The sequence below is a fragment of the Cebus imitator genome, unplaced genomic scaffold, assembly GCF_001604975.1.
Source record: "Cebus imitator isolate Cc_AM_T3 unplaced genomic scaffold, Cebus_imitator-1.0 Scaffold150, whole genome shotgun sequence".
Lineage (NCBI taxonomy): Eukaryota > Metazoa > Chordata > Mammalia > Primates > Cebidae > Cebus > Cebus imitator.
The window spans coordinates 1,316,907-1,324,972 of NW_016107465.1; positions in this window are offsets into that span (position 1 = coordinate 1,316,907).

The window sequence follows — 8,066 nt, forward strand, 5'->3', positions numbered from 1 at the left end:
TTTTGGTTTTCTATTTGCTTGTTAAAAATTCCTCCATTCCTTTATTTTGAACCTATGTGTGTTTTTGCACATGAGATGGGTCTTTGGAAGAGAGAGTACTGATAGATCTTGGTTCTTTATCCAGCTTGCCCTTCTGTGTCTTTTAATTGGAAAATTAGCTCATTACGTTTAAGATTAATATTGTAATGTGTGAATTTGATTCTGTCATCATGATGCTAGTTGTTTATTATGCAGACTTGTTCATGTGGTTACTTCAAAGTATCACTGGTCTGTCAGTGTGTTTTTTTTAGTGGCTGGTAATGGTTTTTCCTTTCCATGCTGAGTGTTTCCTTCAGGAGCTCTTGCAAGACAGGCCTGATGTTGATAAATTCTTTTAGCACTGGCTTGTCTTTAAACAATCTCATTTCTCCTTTGCTTATGAAGCTTAGTTTGGCCTGATATGAAATTCTGGGTTGAAAATTTTTAAGAATGTGAAATATTGGCCACCAATTTCTTCTGGCTTATAAAGTTTCTGCTGAGAGATCTGCTGTTAATCTGATGGGTTTCCCTTTGTAGGTGACCTGGTGTTTCTCTCTGACTGCCCTTAACATTTTTTTTTCTTTCATTTAGACCTTGGAGAATCTGACTGTATGTCTTGGGGTTGATTTTTCTCATTGAGTATCTTACTGGGGTTCTCTAGATTTACTGAGTTTGAATGTTGGCTTGTCTTGCTAGGTTGGGGAAGTTGTCTTGGATGATACTCTGAAGTATGTTTTTCAACTTGGTTCCATTCTCCCCATCTTTTTCAGTTACCCCAATCAGTTGTAGGTTTAGTCTATTTACATAATCCTATATTTCTCTGAAGTTTTTAAAATTTTCATTCTTTTTCTATTCTTTTCTGTCTGTCTTATTTCACAAAGATAGTTTTTAAGCCCTGAGATTCTTTCTTCCAGTTGGTGTATTCTCCTATTGATACTTGTGATTGCATTGTGAAGTTCTTGTGTTTTTTTAGCTCCATCAGATCAGTTATGTTCCTTTCTAAACTGGCTATTCTGATTATCAGCTCCTGTATTGTTTTATGATTCTTAGCTTCTTTGCCTTGGGTGTTAGAACATGCTCCTGTAGCTCAGTGAAGTTTATTACCCACCTTCTGAAGCCTACTTCAGTCGCTTCAGCCATCTGAGCCTCAGCCTAGTTCTGTGTCCTTGCTGGAGGTGTTGTGGGCATTTGGAGGAGAAGAGGCACTCTGGCTTTTTGAGTTTTCAGCAATTTTGCATTCCTCCTTTCTTCATCTTTATGGGCTTATCTATAATTGATCTTTGAGGTTGCTGACCTTTGAATGTGGTTTTTGTGGGGTTTCTTTTGTTGATGTTGTTGCTTTCTGTTCGTTTTACTTTTAACAGTTAGGCCACTCTTCTGCAGGGCTGCTATGGTTTTCTGGGGTTCTGCTCCATACCCTCTTCACCCTGGTCTCCCCTGCATCTGGTGGTATTAACAGTGAAGGCTGAGAAACAGCAAAGATGTTAGCCTGGTCCTTACTCGTGGAGCTCTGTCCTAGGAAGGCACTGACCCGATGCCAACACAAATGCTCCTGTAGAAGGTGTCTGGACACCCCTGTTGGGAGGTCTCACCCAGTCAGGAGGAATGGGATCAGGATCAGGGACCCGCTTAAAGAAGCAGTCTGGCTGCCCCTTGATAGAGCAGGTACACTGTGCTTGAGGAACTACCCACTCCCCACCCTCATCCACACTGCCTGGCCTCTCCTGAGCCAGCAGGCTGAAAAGACTAAGTTGGCTGAAACATAGAAAAGGGTGGCTGCCCCTCCCTCCAGGGCTCCATCCCAGGGAGAGATCAGAGATCTGTCCATATAACCCTGCCTGGAATTGCTGAAATTCCTGCAGGGAGGCCCTTCCCAGTGAGGAGGGATGGATTGGAGTTCCACTTAAATAATCAGTTTGGCTACAAACTATCATAGCAGCTATGCTGTGTTGTGAGAAACTCTACCTGGTCTGGACCACCTGGACTCCTTGGAGCCAACAGGCTAGAATGGCCAGCTTTTCCCCTGGGAACTCGGTTTATCTCAGGCAGTCTCCAGCCTGCTGCCACTGGCTGGCTGGAATTCCAAGCCAGTGGGTCTTGTGAAGTGCTGTAGGAGTTGGGCCCACAGAATGATGCTACTTCGCTCCCTGGATTCTGTGTCTGAGGTCAGATCTATCTGAGCATTCCCCTAGAATGCTTGAATGGATCTCCCACTTGGCCGGAATTCCCAGGGCTTGGATATGTAAAACTCTTGGGAACCTGTCCTGAGTTTCCACTTTGCTGAGACTCTGCACAAATCTGTGCTTCAGACCCAAGGCCCTGGTGGCATGGGCTCACAAGGGGATCCTCCTGATCCATAGGTTGCAAAGATCCATGGAAAAAGCATGGTTTCCTTGTCAGGGTCACACATTGCTCACCACCTCCCTTGGCTGGGGGTGGGGCTCCCTTGGCTCTGTGCTGCTTTTCTTTGTTCTCTGGGTTGAGCCATCCACCTAGTCTTTCCCAATGCAAGAAACTGGATACCTCAGTTGAAGGTGCAGAATTCACTTGTCATTTTCATTCCTTTTAATGAGAGCCATGAACTGCAGCTGCTTCTAATTGGTCATCTTGTCTACTCCTTTCCTCTTGATTTGTGTGCATAGAATTGTTGATAGTAGCCTGATGATATTTTGTATTTCTGTGTGAATAATTGTAGTGTCAGCTTGGTCATTTCTAATTGTGGACCTTCTTTTTTTTTTTTTTTTTTTTTTTTTTTTTTTTGTTTTTTTTTTTTTTTTTTTTTTTTTTTGTTAATCTATCCAGAGATCTATCAATTTTACTTGTTCTTTTGAATAACCAACTCTTGGTTTTGTTGATCTTTTGTATGAAATTTTTAATCTCAATTTTGTTCAGATTTTCTATAATTGTAACTATTTCCTTGGGATTGGTTTTCTCTAGTTCCTTTAGGTATAAATTCAGATTGTTGAAGTCTAACTTTTTGATGAAGACACTTAGTGCTATAAACTTTCCTTTTTCGCTTTCTTAAACTTCTAAGTTCTGGGGTACATGTGCAGGATGTACAGGTGTGTTAAATAGGTAAATGTGTGGCATGATGGTTTGCTTCACAGATCAACCTTCACCTAGGTATTAAGCCCAGCACCCAGCATCCATTAGCTATTCTTCGTGTACTCTACCTCCTTCCACCCCCACTAGAAGGCCCTAGTTGTTTTCCCAACCCCCATGTGTTCATGTGTTGTCATCATTCAACTCCCACATATAAGCAAGAAGATGTAGTTAAACTTTCCTATTAACACTGCTTTAGCTGTATCCCAGAGATTTTGATAAGTGGTGTCACTGTTTTCATTAATTTCAAAGAATATTTAGTCTTCTGCCTTATTTTTGATGTTCACCCAAGAGTTACTCAAGAATAAGTCATTTAATTAGTTTCTATGTTTTTGTGCCGTTTTAAGAGATCTTCCTGGTATTGATTCTCTTTTTATTGCACTGTGGTCCAAGAGTGTGCTTGCTATGATGATTATTCTTTTCAGACTTGCTTTATGAGGTAGCATGTGATTGATCTTGGAGTATGTTTCATTTGCAGATGAGAAAAATGTGTATTCTCTGGTTGGCTAAAGTCTTTTAGGTTCAGTTGGTTAAGTGTTGAGTATAAGTCCAGAGTTTGTTAGTTTTCTGCCTCAATGATCTGTCTAATGCTGTCAGTGGGGTCTTAAAATTTCCCACTATTATTGTGCGTCTAAGTCTTTTTGTAGGTCAAGAAGAACTTGTTTTATGAATCTGGATGCTCTAATATTGGGTATATATATATAATAGTTTAGTCTTCTTGTTGGATTGTACCATTTATTATATAATGTCTTTCTTTGTCCTTATTACGAGTTTATAGTCTGTTTTTTTCTTTTCTTTTTTAATTGTATTTGGGCTCTGGGGTACATGTGCACATCCTGCATCCTGCAGGATTGTTGTATAGGTACATACATGCCATGGTGGTTTGCCATCTCCATGTCCCCCGCAACCCCCATTACCTACATGAGGCATTTCTCCCGGTGTTATCCCTCCTCATCCTCCCTGCGACCCCCCGCCCCCCCCGACATCGTCGCTGTCCCTCCCCTCCCCTTCGCTTCCCCACTTATCCCTGTGAGTGTTGTTCCCTTCCCTGTGCCAAAGTGTTCTCATTGTTCATCACCCGCCTATGAGTGAAAACATGTGGTGTTTGGTTCTCTGTTCTTGTGTCAGTTTGCTGAGAATGATAGTTTCTAGATTTATCCATGTCTCTACCAAGGACCCAAATTCGTCATTTTTTATGGCTGCATAGTATTCCATGGTGTATATGTGCCACATTTTCTTTATCCAGTCTATCATTCATGGGCATTTCGGTTGGTTCCAGGTCTTTGCTATCGTAAAAAGTGCCACAATGAACATAGGTGTGCATGTATCTTTATAATAGAACGATTTATAATCCTTTGGGTATATATCCAGTAATGGGATTGCTGGGTCAAATGGAATTTCTATTTCTTGGTCCTTGAGGAATTGCCACACTGTCTTCCATAATGGTTGAACTAATTTACACCCCCCACCAACAGTGTAAATGTGTTCCTATTTCTCCACATCCTCTCCAGCATCTGCTGTCTCCAGATTTTTAAATGATCACAAGTCTAACTGGCATGAGATGGTATCTCAATGTGGTTTTGACTTGCATTTCGCTAATGACCAATGATGAGCATTTTTTCATATGTTTGTTGGCTGCATATTTGTCGTCTTTTGAAAAATGTCTGTTCATATCCTTCACCCACTTTTGAATGGGTTTGTTGTTTTCTTGTAAATCTGCTTTAGTTCTTCGTGGATTCTGGGTTAGCCCTTTGTCAGAAGGGTAGATTGCAAAAATTTTTTCCCATTCTCTAGGTTGCTGGTTCACTCTAATGATGGTTTCTTTTGCTGTGCTGAAACTCTTAAGTTTAATTAGATCCCATTTGTCTATTTTGGCTTTTGTTGCCATTGCTTTTGGTGTTTTAGTCAGGAAATCCTTGCCTGTGCCTATGTCCTGAATGATGTTGCCTAGGTTTTCTTCTAGGGTTTTTATGGTGTTCTTATGTGTAAATCTTTAATCCATCTGGAGTTAATTTTAGTGTAAGGTGTCAGGAAGGGGTCTAGTTTCTGCTTTCTGCACATGGCTAGCCAGTTTTCCCAACACCATTTATTAAACAGGGAATCCTTTCCCCATTTCTTGCTTTTGTCAGGTTTGTAAAGTTTAGGTGGTTGTAGATGTGTGGCATTGTTTTCTAGGCCTCTGTTCTGTTCCACTGGTCTTTATGTCTGTTTTGGTATCAGTGCCATGCTGCTTTGATTACTGTAGCCTTGTAGTATAATTTGAAGTCAGGTAGCATGATGCCTCCAGCTTTTTTTTTTTTTTTTTTTTTTTTTTTTTTTTTTTTGCTTAGGTTTGTCTTGACTATGTGGGTTCTTTTGGTTCCATATGAAGTTTAAAGTGATTTTTTTCCAGTTCTGTGAAGAAGGTCAATAGTAGCTTGATAAGGATAGCATTGAATCTATAAATTACTTTGGGTAGTATGGCCATTTTCACAATATTGATTGTTCCTAACCATGAACATGGAATGTTTTTCCATCTGTTTGTGTCCTCTTATTACCTTGAGCAGTAGCTCGTAGTTCTCCTTGAAGAGGTCCTTTATATCCTTTGTTATTTTATTCTAGGTATTTTATTCTCTTTGTAGCAATTGTGAATGGCAGTTCGTCCTTGATTTGGCTCTCTGTGTGTCTGTTATTGCTGTATAGAAATGCTTGTGATTTTCTGTACATAGATTTTGTATCCTCAGACTTTGTTGAAAATGCTTATCTTAAGGAAATTTTGGGGCTGAGATGATGGGGTCTTCGAAATACACAATCACATTGTCCGTAAATGGAGACAATTTGACTTCCTGTTTTCCTAATTGAATACTCTTTATTTCTTTTTCTTGCCTGATTGCTCCAGCTAGAACTTCCAATGCTATATTGAATAGGAGTAGTTACAGAGGGCATTCTTGTCTAGTGCCAGTTTTCAAAGGAATACTTGCAGTTTTTGCCTGTTGCATGGTATGATACTGGCTGTGGGTTTGTTGTAAATAGCTTTTATTATTTTAAGATATGTTCCATCAATACCTAGTTTATTGAGGGTTTTTAGCATAAAGGGCTGTTGAATTTTGTCAAAGGCCTTCTCTGCATCTATTGAGATAATCATGTGGTTTTTGTCTTTGGTTCTGTTTATGTGATGGATTACATTTATAGATTTGCATATGTTCAACCAGCCATGCATCCCTGGGATGAAGCCTCCTTGATCGTTGATGGATAAGCTTTTGATGTGCTGTTGTATTCGGTTTGCCAGTATTTTATGGTAGATTTTTGCATCGATGTTCATCATGGATATTGACCTGAGGTTTTCTTCTTTTGTTGTTTCTCTGCTGGATTTTGGTATCAGGATGATGGTTGTCTTATAAAATGAGTTAGGGATAATTCTCTTTTTGTATTGTTTGGAATAGCTTCAGAAGTAATGGTACCAGCTCTTGTCTTGTAGAATTTGGCTCTGAACCCATCTGGATCTGTACTTTCTTTGGTTGGTTATTAATTGCTAAGGCTATTAATTGCTGCCTCAACTTCACTCCTTGTTATTGGTCTATTCAGGGGTTGAACTTCTTTATGGTTTAGTCTTGGGAGGGTTGAAGTGTCCAGAAATTTATCCATTTCTTGCATAGAGTTGTTTATGTGCATAGAGTTGTTAGTAGTAATCGCTGATGGTAGTTTGTATTTCTGTGGAATTGGTGGTAATATCCCCTTAATTGTTGCTTATGGAATCTATTGGACTCTTCTCTCTTTCCTCTTTCACTAGTCTGGCTAATGGTCTGTTTATTTTGTTCATCTTTTCAAAAAACCACCTCCTGGATTGATTTTTTTTTTTTTGTTTGTTTTTGTTTTTTCGAAGAGTTTTTTTGTGTCTCTGTGTCCTTCAGTTCTGCTCTGATCTTAGTTATTTCTTATCTTCTCCTAGCTTTTGAGTTTTTTGATCTTGCTCCTCTAGCTCTTTCAATTTTGACAATAAGTTATCGATTTTGGATCTTTCCTCACTTCTCGTATGGGCCTTTATTGCTACAAATTTCCCTCTAGACACTGCTTTAAATGTGTCCCAGAGATTCTGCTATGTTCTGTCTTCATTCCCTTTGGTTTCAAAAAACATCTTTATTTCTGCCTTCATCTCATTGTTTATCCAGTCATCATTCTGGAGCAAGTTGTTCGGTTACCATGTATTTTGGAGTTTTGAGTGAGATTATAATCCTAATTTGATTGCACTATGATCTGCGAGACTGTTTGTTATGATTTCCATTCTTTTGCATTTGCTGAGAAGTGATTTACTTCCTATGATGTAGTCAATTTTGGAGTAAGTGTGATGTGGTGTTGAGAATATACATACAGTATATTCTGTGGATTTGGGGTATATATTCTGTGGATTCTGTGAACTGCATATTCTGTGGATTTGGGGTGGAGAGTTCTGTAGATGTCTATTAGGTCTGCTTGGTCTAGATCTGTGTTTAAGTCCTGGATATCCTTTTGGATTTTGTCGCGTTGATATGCCCAATATTGACAGTGGAGTGTTAAAGTCTCCCACTGTTAGTGTGTGGGAGTCTAAGTTTCTTTGTAGCTTATTAAGAACTTGCTTTATGTATCTGGGTGCTTCCATATCGGGTGCATATATATTTAGGATTGTTAGCTCTTCTTGTTGCATTGATCCCTTTATCATTGTGTAATGCCCTTCTCTGTCTCTTTTGATCTTTGTTGGTTTAAAGTCCATTTATCAGAGACTAGGATTGCAACTCCTGCTTTTTTTGCTCTCCATTTGCTTGGTAAATCTTCTTCCATCCCTTTGAGTCCATGTGTGTCTTTGTGCATGAGTTGGGTCTCTTGAATATAGCACATGGATGGGTCTTGACTTATCAGGTTTGCCAGTCTGCATCTTTTGATTGGGGCATTTAGGCCAGTTACACTTTTTTTTTTTTTTTTTTTTTTTTTTT